The sequence below is a fragment of the Petaurus breviceps genome, unplaced genomic scaffold (assembly GCF_028583685.1).
Source record: "Petaurus breviceps papuanus isolate PSGF00001 unplaced genomic scaffold, PetGlider_PUasm1.0 98, whole genome shotgun sequence".
In the NCBI taxonomy this organism is placed as follows: domain Eukaryota; kingdom Metazoa; phylum Chordata; class Mammalia; order Diprotodontia; family Petauridae; genus Petaurus; species Petaurus breviceps.
This window is the reverse complement of record NW_027187460.1, coordinates 55404285-55416784: the sequence shown is the minus strand read 5'-3', so window position 1 is coordinate 55416784 and position 12500 is coordinate 55404285. Positions and strand designations below refer to the sequence as shown.

General features: G+C 35.9%; 1 protein-coding gene across 2 annotated transcripts in view; it reads left to right on the top strand.

Annotated features, from left to right (window-relative positions):
- The window catches only part of ZFPM2 (zinc finger protein, FOG family member 2), a 588101-nt gene that overhangs the window by 277104 nt on the left and 298497 nt on the right, over positions 1-12500 (top strand). The window lies entirely within an intron of this gene.

The following is a 12500-nucleotide window of genomic DNA, read 5'->3' as shown; positions in this document are numbered from 1 at the left end:
CAGCCTGCTATTGGTTATCTTCCTGTTATCAAAGCATCAGGTCTCTCTTTTCTCTTTAGGAATGGCTTCCCCACCCTGGCTACTATGAGCCATATGCTGTGGTTTTGTTCAGTTCTTTTTCAGTTGTGCTCAACTCTTCATGATCTCATTTGGAATTTTCCTGGCAAAGATACTGGAGTGGTTTGTTATTTCCTTCTCCAGCTCATTTTTCCAGATGAGGTAACTGAAGTGAACAGGGTTAAGTAACTTGCCCAGGATCACATAGTTAGTAAGTGTCTGAGACCAGATTTGAACTCAGAATGATGGATCTCCCCAACTCTAGGACTTCCTCTTCCATGATAGCTAAAGGAAATGATCTACCTAGATGAGTCTGAGGTAGGGTTTTAGAGGCCTTGCTTCCCCTTTTTTATTTCTTTATGAAGTATGAGTGACCAAATATTGATTTTCAGATGGATATGCATATGTAGGAGACCTTGTGAGTTTGAGATTCCTTGTATTCCTGTGTGTTAAGTCCTAATTAGACTTATGAGAAGTTTCTGCATCTAGAAAGATGGTCTCTGAAAATAGAATGAGCCCAAACCCTAACCTGAATGGCAAGTAGACAGGAGGGCATGATTCTGATTCAAAGTGAAATGGAACAATTCCTATTCAGCATGTCCCCCAACTGTTTTTTGTTCCAATGTGGTTTAAGTCTTAGCCATCTGAAAGAGTATATGTTTTAAGTTCTTCTGACAATATCCTTTTGTATTTTGTATTAGCATTTCTTTTGTGTGTAGGAAACAAATACCTGTCCTATACATGATTTCCATTGTACATCTAGTACTGTTCTATTCTGTCACTATCTCCCTCCTTTGGGAAGATACTAGACAGGAACCAAGACCTAAGCTTCAAGTAATTTTTCCCTGGGGTACTATCATGGGGATATAATGCGCTGAAGAGTAGGAAAAAGAAGCCATGTCCTTTCTTGAGAGGCCAGGCTCCCATAGGATTGAACCTTGTTCACTATGGGAATAGGAGGTATTAGAATATATCTACTCCTTATTAGAGAGGGAAAGGGCAAAATGCTCCATCCTCTTGGATTTAGGAGCTGCTCTTTTAATTGTTACATATGGGAAATGTGGGAACCCCATCTGGTATTTGAGGAACCAATTCCAAATTAATACTGAGTGGTTCTAGGAGATCATTGGGTGCTAAAGTTTCTTTCTCAGAGAGGACAAGATCTTTTTTTTTTTCTCTTTTCACTTTTATTTGTTGTTTTATTCTAGCTTCATTATTTATTTTTCCCTAGTTGCTTGATTTGGACTGGACATTTTTAAAAGACAAAGCAGACAGTGGGATCACATATGTCTTGTAATATATCCTTTCTTGAGTTTTCACAATTTTATATTTGGGGAGGAATGATATCAATGTCCAGGCACACCAGTTATGATAGACCTGGACGTTACCTTAAGACTCAAGATTAAGAATATATAAGGACTGTGCTCGAGGGCCAGGTCCTTTTATTTTGAATTTAGAAGACCATCAGGAACTACTCTATATCAACTATCTGAAACTCATTATAGCACTAAGCACTGGAAAAAGTACTTGAAAGGACAATGCTTAATACTTCAAAGGACTACAGAGATTATTCTAGAATTGGGGACATAGAAAAATGTGTAAAATATAACCAAACTTATGTCTGAGCATACCCATGAATTTGACTGGAATTCACTCCCACCCTCAGGTAACTTGGGACAAGTTCTCCTGGGCTCTCCAGCATAGGACAACCAGGGTATTATTCCAATGGATCCTCTACTGGCCAAGGGCCATGCATGTCTTTGCCAAATATAGGTGACCCTGTTTTTTCTCCCAGAGGCTGATGCAAATATGGATTTGAACTCAGTGATAAATATGCTTAGTTTAAAGAAAAGAAAGAAAACAAATTCATGATTTATTTGATGATCCCTCAAAATATGTGGAGCTCCTCCAAAAGGCTTAAGGGTTGATTAGAATCAATCCCTCATACTCTGGATGAAGTTTCCACATGTAATGTATCAGCTACTGGACTCAGGATGCTGGGGCATTTTGCCCTTTACCTGTCAAATTTGTTCCAAATCTCCCTACACCAAGCCATGTGAGTAAGCTCAGTCCTTGGGCATCCTGTTCTCCAATGAGAGGTCATGTTTCCCTTTTCTCAGATTTTTCAGCTCATTACACCCTCACCCCAGTGTGCCAAGGAAAAATTAGAGCACCATCCCCAATTATTTTGCATTGACTCCCAGAACCCAGAATGAGATATGTAAGCAAGTTCTGAGGGACCCAACTCATCAGTGAAAACTGAACTTCTTTCCAGTTTTCCCACTTCTTCTCAACAACATCAACAAAAACCAGCAACTGCTTTGTGATTGGGCTTTCTTTGCGTAACTTCCATCCACTTGACCAATTAATATGCATTAAAGGAGCAAAACATTGGACTGAATACTTTGTGGATATATAAAAAAAAAAACCCAAAGCATTGTGATATAGTGGAAGACAGTTTAGAAGACCTGAATTAAAATTCTGGCTCTGTTAATTGCTATCATGTGACTTTGGGCAAATCCCTCAACTTTTCTGGTCTTCCCTTCTCTCATTTGCAAAAACAGGAGACTGTGAATTGATGACCTACAATGTACCTTCCAGCTCTAAATCTACAATTGAATAGAATTGATGTCTTTCCTGCCATTGAATAGCTTATAAGTTAACTGAAAAAGTGTAAGTTTATTAATAAGCAATAAACCAGTAAATATATAGTAGTGAACTCTATAAGCTTCTGACTGAGCCCTGGAGTGCACCTATGCATAAGGAACAGACATGGAAGATGATCTAGCAAAGGAGATTAGAAAGGCTCAGATAGGATAAAGAATGTAAAGCACTTGGCAAACCTTAGCACAAGATATCAGTGCTAGCCTTTATGAGCACCAGGTACTTTCAGACATTTCCTAGAGGAGACGACTTTTGAGATCTGCTTTCCAGGATGCGTGGTTTGGGGATTGATGGATTTTAGAGAATTGGCAATACTTTAGAATTATAATTTTAACATGATGTCAGAGAATAATAAAACTATTTTTTTAAAGCAATCGGGGTTAAGTAACTTGCTAAAGGTTACACGGCCAGTTATTTCTGGGTGTGGTGCTGAGTATCTGAGCCTGGATTTGATCCAGGTCATCCCGACACTGGAGCCAGTGCTCTTACTCACTGAGCCACCTGGCCGCCCCAATAATAAAACTATTTAAAGCAGTTTTGTCTCCAATTTAGACATCCTCAAGCATGCCTTCATTATGCTAATGGAAACATAAGCAATTGTTATATATAGGCTCAGGTTTTATGTAAGGTCAAATGCTTATATCTTATATTTTATAAAATTCTGTTGAGAGCATTAATATGGACATTATAATCTAGTGGCGCTTCATCAATTAATCAATCAACAAATGTCAAGCACTATTTGGAGCACCAGGGACATAAAAACAAAACAAAACAGAGAGTTCCTGCCTTTAACAAGCCTGCCTTCTACTATGGGGCAGACATCCCATCTGTAAATACCTAGGTGCTAGGTGGCCCCAGTACACTCATCCTGGAATCGGGAAAACCTGAGTTCATATCTAAGCTTACTAGTTGTATGACCCTGGGCAAGACACTTAACCTCTGTTTGCTTCAACTTCCTTAACTACAAAATGGGGGAGGATAGCAGGACCTACCTCACAAGGTTTTTGTGAGGATCAAATGAAATAATATCTATTAAAAATGATTGTACTGGTCTTATGTAAATGTTTATTCCCTTTTCCCTTATACATAAGATACAGACAGACTAGACAGAAGGTAACTTCAGAGGGAATGCCTAGCAGCTTGCTTGCTTTGCTATATTTTTAAGGTTGGATTTAGCTTTTTAAGTATTTATGTGATGTCCTTGCCCTTGCATCCTAGGATTTAGGATTTTCTATTTTTGTCTATTTATACTCTATGTCATTTTACTCTTTCTAATTGATCCTCCTTTCCTACCATACATATGTAAAGACAAACATACATACATTTTAATCCTTAACCATTCATTGAACAGTGAGAATCATGTTAATTGATCACTAGATAAAATATGTTCAAATATATAAAATATTGATTTCTTAAGAACAGTCTTTGGAAAGTCTCTCACATGTGATGATGCAATAGGAATTCTTTCTCCTGGAATACTTCACAACATCACCATTTTCTTAGTGTTATCTCCCCTCATTTCATGTCTGAAAGCTCCATCTTTCTGTGTCCTTTGCAGCAAACTCTTCTATCCCTGTGGTTTGATCATTTGGTTCCTACTGTGCTATTATAAACCAAAGATCCACTACAGCCCCCTCCCCAAACAGTTTCATCTTCTAAGGAAAAATTACTCAGTTTCATCTTCTAAGGGAAAATGCAGATTTTACTAATTAACTTGGCATTCTTATGTTTTAGAGCATTTTCCTTCTGTCCTCCCTATTTCCAATTTACTCTGTTCAAAATATTGTCATCATTAAGGTAAATATTGGTAATAGTGTGGAATGAATGAAGTTTATATTAAAACAAACACATGGAATCATGCATATAACTACATTATCAATCAGTAGTGGCTTACAGGATATTCTAAAATGAGGCTTTTAAAAAGAAGAAAGCATAACTTTTGAAAAGTTAAAAATATTTGTCACAACATAAGAACATAAATTCCAAAAGATGTGCATATTCCTGTACTGATCCAAATAATCCTAACTTTTCTCCTCTAATAGCAGCTCTACTGGGGAAAAACAAAACCCAAGCAAACCTTCTCTGTTTGCACCTCTCCTCTGGGCTGATTTACTGTTTTGTGGGCTGATTTGCTGTTTCCCCTGGCTGCCATCCCAGCCTGCTTGCTAACTTCCATGATGACTCCTCCCTAATCATAGTTCCCCAAACATACCCTCCCACTTTTCCTCAAGATTTGGATCAGGAAGTGGTATTGGGTCACCCTGTAACTTGTAGTGCTGGCTGGAAGGTCAGGAAAGGTTTCTGGCAGCAAGGAAGTTGAATGTGTCAGGTTTCTTGAATAGAATGAACTTTGATTCCTGCCTCTTTACAGCAGCTGAAAAGCCTCTCATAAATCCATTTTGGACTTCTAATGACTTTCCTAAGTTTCTGGTGAACTCAGCAAACTCTAGGTGATTTATTTGTTATCTGATATTTAAAACAGATTTTGTGTGAAGCATTGTTAAACCTTAAAAACTTACTTTGATGGATATATTTAACTTATGTAGGTACCCACCATCCATGATGATGCAAACCCTCTATGGCTTTTCTTCTTATGTGATTCTTTTCATATATTCCCATAAATATCTAAAGAGTCAATCAGTCAATAAAAATGTATAGGTACCTACTAAGTGCTAGGCATCTTACAAAGCACTGGAAATATACATATGAAAAAGAAAGACCATCCCTGCCCTCAAGGACCTTACAGTCTAATGGAGTAAGAAAAAGTACTAAAGGAAACTGAAAATGGGATGGAGGGAATGATGAAGAATTCCAGAGAACTCCAGAAGAGTAAAGAGCAAGGTGAAAATGAAAATATGGCTGGCCTAGGCCCCTTGCTTAAATAGAGATTTTGGAGTTGATTGCTTCACTCTCCAATCAGAGGGGCAGAGACTACTGTTGAGGTATGAATATCCCGGCTGATTGGATGTTATAGGATAATAAGATGTCCCAATGATGGAACTTTTAGGGGCATGATGAAGAAAATCAGCATACCACTTGAATTAATGCTTTTCTTCCATTCTTAATAATTGACTACCCTACTTCCTTTTTCCACTTATACATTTTTTTCTCCTTTAGGTAACTCCTTGCATGTCATTGGTTAGCAACATTACTGTAGCTTGTTTATTCCCACTGTGTCTTTCCGTTGTCCTTCAGGTTATTCCTAATTTTAATTCTTTTGACATGATAGTATTCTCTGACTAGTGGCTATTTTGTCACAGTGCATACTCCTGCTAAAAAAAAAAAATGAGCTTTTGTAGCAATAAAATGATCAGTATCCTGTGATACACTGGCCAGTATTCTTTTCTTAAGTAAAACAAACAAAAAATGTGGACCCAGTAGATCATTTCTAAAATTTATTTAGTTCACAAAGATGGGAACATAGAAAGGACATTGTAATGGCCTAAGATATAGCATGTACTCTTAGAAACAAAATACTTTAAAGTTTTATGCTATATACCTAACTCAATTTTTTTTAAATCTTGTCTTCATAAAGATTGTAGTTATTACACATCAAAACATTTTAAAAGAGAAAATCATATATGCTTTGGGATGAACTCAAGATTAATTAATGCTCACAGTTAGCCTGAAAAATAAAAAGTCCTAACTTTCCTAGAATTGGTTTTTTTTTTTGGTTCTATATTTTGGAGGACTGTTAGCAAAGTAGGAGCAAAGTTTTAAAATGCGCAATTGGCTGAATAATAATTACTGCAGGATCCCCATGATTTATCATTTGGGTTAGTTATAATATATGAATAACGTAAAACAATACCTACCAGGTTAAACTTATGCAGAGTATCCCTGTGATCTGGAGGATATAACAAAAGAGGTTTTGTTTTTGGTAGTTTGTGTAAATTTTCTTACAAACCAGTGCTCTCAACATTACTTTTCCTTAACAACAGCAAACGGCATAGTGTGTATATTCATGAAGGAATGAAGTGACTTGCTATGCTATAGGTTACAGAGACTTGTAGTGTCTTGTTTTAGAATTTTCAGCTACTGAATGGGTTCTCTGAAAAGAGAATGTTTCTATTTTGCCACCTCCATTATGTTATCTTTTCCAGTGCAATTACAAGCTAATTCAGAGCTCTTTGTGTTAGGCTAATAGCTTCTGATTCAGGGCTGTCACCCAGTGCCTCTTCATGCACTTTTAATACTGGCTGCCAGTGTTCCCAGCACTTACCTATGGGAAACATTTTTCTTTGAGTAGAGACTCATCATAGGCAAATCATTAATGGAACATCAAAAAGATCCCATCCGTTAGAGTTACATATGGCTAAGATCACAATTATCAAAAGTCTCTTTTTTTTTTTTAACTTTCTTATCCACACAATAAATGTAGTTGTCAGCAGGATAAGTTCACGCGCCGGATAAGGTCACAATTTCATTTAGTGACAACTTCCAACAGCGCAAACTTACAAGGTTCGATTTATTAAAGAGTCAGAAGGGATAAGATCACTGCATGGCCTGCCTGATTTATCAGGGTTTGACTGGAGTACTTGAATAGAGAACGCCGTATTTCAAGTTTATGTTCAAAACTGTAGTTTACTGTATGTTGTGTGTAAAACTAGAGAATTGAGTACGAGACTTAGAAAAGGTATCCCAAAAAGGCTTTTTAAGTCTGCTAACCAATAACTATCATTTATGTGCCAAATCATGCTTTAAGAGGAATTAAAATAGCATAAAAATAGGTACTTAGGATGTTATTCAGATAACACATTTGTTGATTAGCCCATGCAGAGACACACACAGAGGCACAACACCACTTTTGTGGTATAGAAAATCACCAACCAGTCAAATGTTCACTTAAAGCTATCATGTATCCAGGGAGGCAGCTGTCAGATGGTTAAGCCATAAATTAGCAAAAGCTGTGCCATATTTTAGCCACCTTGACTGACTTTGAACAAGGCTCGAAGGTTTCTAGAATCTTTGAGCGCTTTTTGAACTCAGCGTGACTTCGGGGCTGTCCATGTTTGATACCATGATGTATAATGTTTCCTAGCCATGAAGAAAATATAAATAGAGACTGACTCTATAGATCTTTGCCATAGAGCAAACTCCAATAAACATTAGGAGTTAATTCCAGCTGCCTACTTTAAAATATACCATATGTATTCCAAACTGAAATGAATTGAAAGGAGGTGTATTTACTATGTACATAATCCCTGCTCATATTAATTTATGTGTGTGTGCCTGAGTTTCTGCTATGTAGTGTGAACCCTATACAAAGGATAGTAGAAATTCTTGCAGTATTTTAAAAATATTTTAATTCATAAATAAGGAAAAATAATTAAAGCTGATATTTTAAACTTTCAGAGTCACAGACACCCTTGGCAAAGCTGGTGAAGCCTATGAATCCCTAGGTGAATAGACAGACAGACAGAGAGGCAGACAGACAGAGAGAGAGAGAGAGAAAGAGAGAGAGAGAGAGAGAGAGAGAGAGAGAGAGAGAGAGAGAGAGAGAGAGAGAGAGGTGGAAGATAGCTATGGATATGCACATACATGTATGTGTGCAATAAAAATAATAGGATTACAAAGAAAACCAATTATGTTGAAATATAGTTGTCCAGATTTTTAAATATTTCAAATTCACAGACCTTACATTAAGAAACCTCTTTTCATATCATGTCATCTGGTAAATTCCTATGAGTGATCTATGTCTTCTTTGATTAACTTTGAGATCCTACCATTCATATAGAATTCACAAAAGAATTTTATTTCTGCAGTTATCCCATGGGTAGAATGTATATCCTCTTAAAAGGTATAATAGCAAAGAATTTGTTGTTCTCTGATCAGTAGAATGTTTGGTTAATGTGATAATAACTAGGTGGGATTTTGTTTGTTTGTTTGGGTTTGGGTTTTACCAGGTAGTTACTTTTTACCATGGCATTGCACTCACCAAGATTGCTATGACATCTTAGAGGGTGGGTCCTGACTTGGGATGACTTTATACAGTGTAGCTGTCATTAGTCTTTGAAAAACCATTGTCTTTAAAAGTATACTGTATCAATATGATAAGATAAATAACCCACAATATTAAAATATTATTTTTTACCAAAATTGATTAAACCATACTCATGTGTCTCAAATATTTTATGTAAACTTACTCAGTGTGCTGAAAATGAAATTTCTCTTTGAAGAAGAAGAGCTGCCAAAATATGTAATGGGATCACTATTTTCGATCTAACCCTAATATAGATAATTTTATTTATTTTTCATTCGGAACTTATAAAATGCCAAACAAAATTGACATTTCCATATAAAAAGTAGAATAGGAAACAGATTATACATAAAAGTGTAATCTCTATTGCATAATGCTGGCTTTTCCTTCATTTTTAAATTGATTTTGCACTGATATCTACCCTTCGTCTTTTATCTTCCCCCAACTCCTCCAGAGGGAAATCCCTTATAATAATGTTTTTCAAAGGGTAGATGAAGAAGAAAGTTAGCAAAACCAATCAATGCATTGAAAAAGTCTGATGTTGTACACAGTTCCCCACACTCATGGACCCCCACTTCTGTAAAGTATTGAAAGTAGTGTCTTTTTCTTTTCTTCCCAAACTTGATCAGTATAATTTTGAAATATTCATTTTGATTTATTTTGTGGCTATTGTTCTTCGCATTTATATTATTGTGTTCACTATAGATATGGTTTTCCCAGCTCTCCTTACTTTGCTTCATGTCATTCCATTGAAGCTCTCCATGTTTCTCTGTACTCATCATGTTCTTCATACAGAACATTGCACTCATGTAACACAATTTGTTGAGCCACTGATAGGCATCTACTTTATTTCCATTACTTCGATACCACAAAAAGTGCCATTCTAAATATTTTGGTGTATTGGAACCTTTCTTTTCTTTTTTCTTTTAATTTCACATAATTTGGTTATATGCCAGCAATGAAATCACTGGATCAAAGTAGAACACATTTTAGACATTGTATTTGTATAGTTTCCAATTGCTTTGCAGAATGGTGTTAGTGATTCACCGTGCCACCAACAATGCATTAATGTTCTTGTCTTGCAAACACAACACATCCAGCACTTCCTGTTTCCATCTTTTGTCCTATTTGCCATGACATGAAATATCAGAATTATTTTGATTTTCATTTTTCTTTATTGTCATTTAGAGTACTCTTTCATGTGGTTATTTACAATAGTTTGAAGTTCTTATTTTGAGAACTGTTTGTTCATATCCTTTGACCATTCATCTATTGGGGAATGGGTTTTGATCATATATATTTCTGTTCATTGTCTATATATCTTAAATATCATTCCTTTTCCTTAAGGTATATGATAAATTCAACATATAACCTACAAAGGTGTATAACTTATATTTACTTAAGATATTCCTTCTCTTCTATGCATTGAAAAAATGTTCAATATATTAAAAATTGTTTTCTTACTTTTCTTCCATTTTTTTTACCAATGCTGCTTTTTTGAGTTATTGGTGTAATTTTCAGTTTACATAGTGTATTGCATTATATAATTTATTTTGGTTAATCAGTAAGCATTTATTAACTATCTGCTGTCTGTCATGCACACAGTATTCTGAGACCTCAGTATGCCATGATAAAAATGAAATAATACTGGCCCTCAGGGACTTCACACTTTGATGCTTTAGCATAATGTGGAGTTGAACTTGAGTCCTTGAGGGCCAAGTCAATGGATCCTGCCAAACTGAAGAGGATTCCAATATGGATAAAACCAAGACATTTCTCAAGGAAGACAAACACAAAGCAATCCTAATTATAAATGAACTTATCATTCTATTCCATGTGGTAAGACAATGTGCAAACATATATGTATATACAAAACAAACACAATCTGAAAATCAGATAGTTCTAATGGGGAGCCATGATCAGATGGGTGGTTAAGGAAAGGCCTTATGTAAGACACCTCTTCCCATTCATTAATTGTGGTGGGTGTCCAGGAATATGAAGATTGCATGTGATTTCAGATTTTTTCCTCTGTTGATTTGCCTTGCTGATTTTTTTTTCTCTTTTCATTTTAAACAAAGAAAAATTTTATAAGAAACAGCTCCGTGATAAGGGAAGATGTAAATGATGTAAAAGCAAATGAAGTCAATAAAATGCATTTTTTTTAATGGAAGGCCTCGTGTAGGCAGTGGAACTTGAGCAGGTCTTTGAAAAACAAGTACAATTTCTAAGAGATAAGTAAAGATGTTGTGCATTCCAGGCATTTAGTCCATGCAAAGTCATGAAGACAGAAGAAGAAATGTCTAGTTTAAGGAAAACCAAGATCAAATAAACTGGATCCTAATGTTTTGTAGAGTGGAGTGATTTATAAATAGGCTAGAAAGGTAAAGTAGAGCTACGACATAAAGGGTGTTAAGGGTCAAATGTAGGAGTTTGGGGATTTCTTTGGTTTTGTTTCCCTAGATATAATGGGGAATAAATAGAATTCATTGAGCAGGGAAGTTGGGTAATCAAACTTTTTTTTGAGTATTATCACTGGGATATCAATATGGGTCTGGATTGGAAGTGGAAACATCTTGAGGCATGAAGATCAATTAAGAGCCTTTCATAACAATTGAGTCAAGAGGTAATGAAGTCAGACACTAGAGCAGTGAGTGTGAGTAAAGAGAAGGGATAGATGTAAAATATGTTGTAAAGGTAGATTTTCTATAACTTGGCAACTCATGAATTCTGTTGGCATGATGGAGAGTGAAGAGGTAAGGGTGACTGCAAAGTTACTTTCCCTTATAACAAAAATTATATAAGGAAAGGGACAACATTGTTTCCCTATCCTCAAGTTCATGGAGTCAAAGAAAGCAAAAGAGTAAGTAACAAAGCTAATGAGGTCTTAATATGTTAGTAACTTTTAAATACCCAGTGATCCTTTTAAGAAGTATGAGCACCTTTCTTTGACAGAATTCAAGAGAAAAACCACATTGAGCAGTAAAAAATGGACATGCCTTTGCTGGGCTTTAAAATAGGTAAACTTCAGAGGAATTCATCATTTTAGAGTAGTACGCTTTTGATGCTACTTGTCAAGGACACTCCAATGGGAGGAGGGGGTGGAAGAGTTTATATTCTAAAATTCTACACATATTTGCAAAGCACTTTGGAAACCTTAAAACTCTATATAAATGTAACTATTACTATTGTTAGTCATAACATATGCAGATAAGCAAAAATAGGGCTACTTGAAGAGGTATCAATTGCCTTTATGAAATAGGTCAATGAATTAAAGATTTTGACTTGATGTCAAGGGGATGGATGAATTCTCATAACTATAATAGTATTTTATTCCTCCCTTATGTAACTTAAGCATTATACTTCACCTATTTGTATAATTGTTTTATCTCTCTGTAACAGCAAGCATCCTAGCATATCCAGGATGGCTGCTAGCACAGGTTCTTTGATCTGCTTTTATTTTTTAAAGGAAAGCAACTCAAAAAAGGTTAACAATCTTACTTTAATCAAGCATATATTACTTACCTAGTTCGGGGGGAAAAGCCAGCACTTTGAACTTCAGAGAAAATACAAAGAGAAGTTACAAACAGACAAAAAATATAGACAGAGAAACAGACCAGCAGACAGGACTTTCAGCTGTCTGACCATTACATCCATACAGGTGGGTGGAGGCGGGTGGAAGCTCAATGGCTGCCCAGAGTCACACAACTCTTCCCAAAGTGAGCCCCAAAGCAAAACCTCAACTCATTAGATAGATAGATAGATAGATAGATAGATAGATAGATAGATAGATAGATAGATA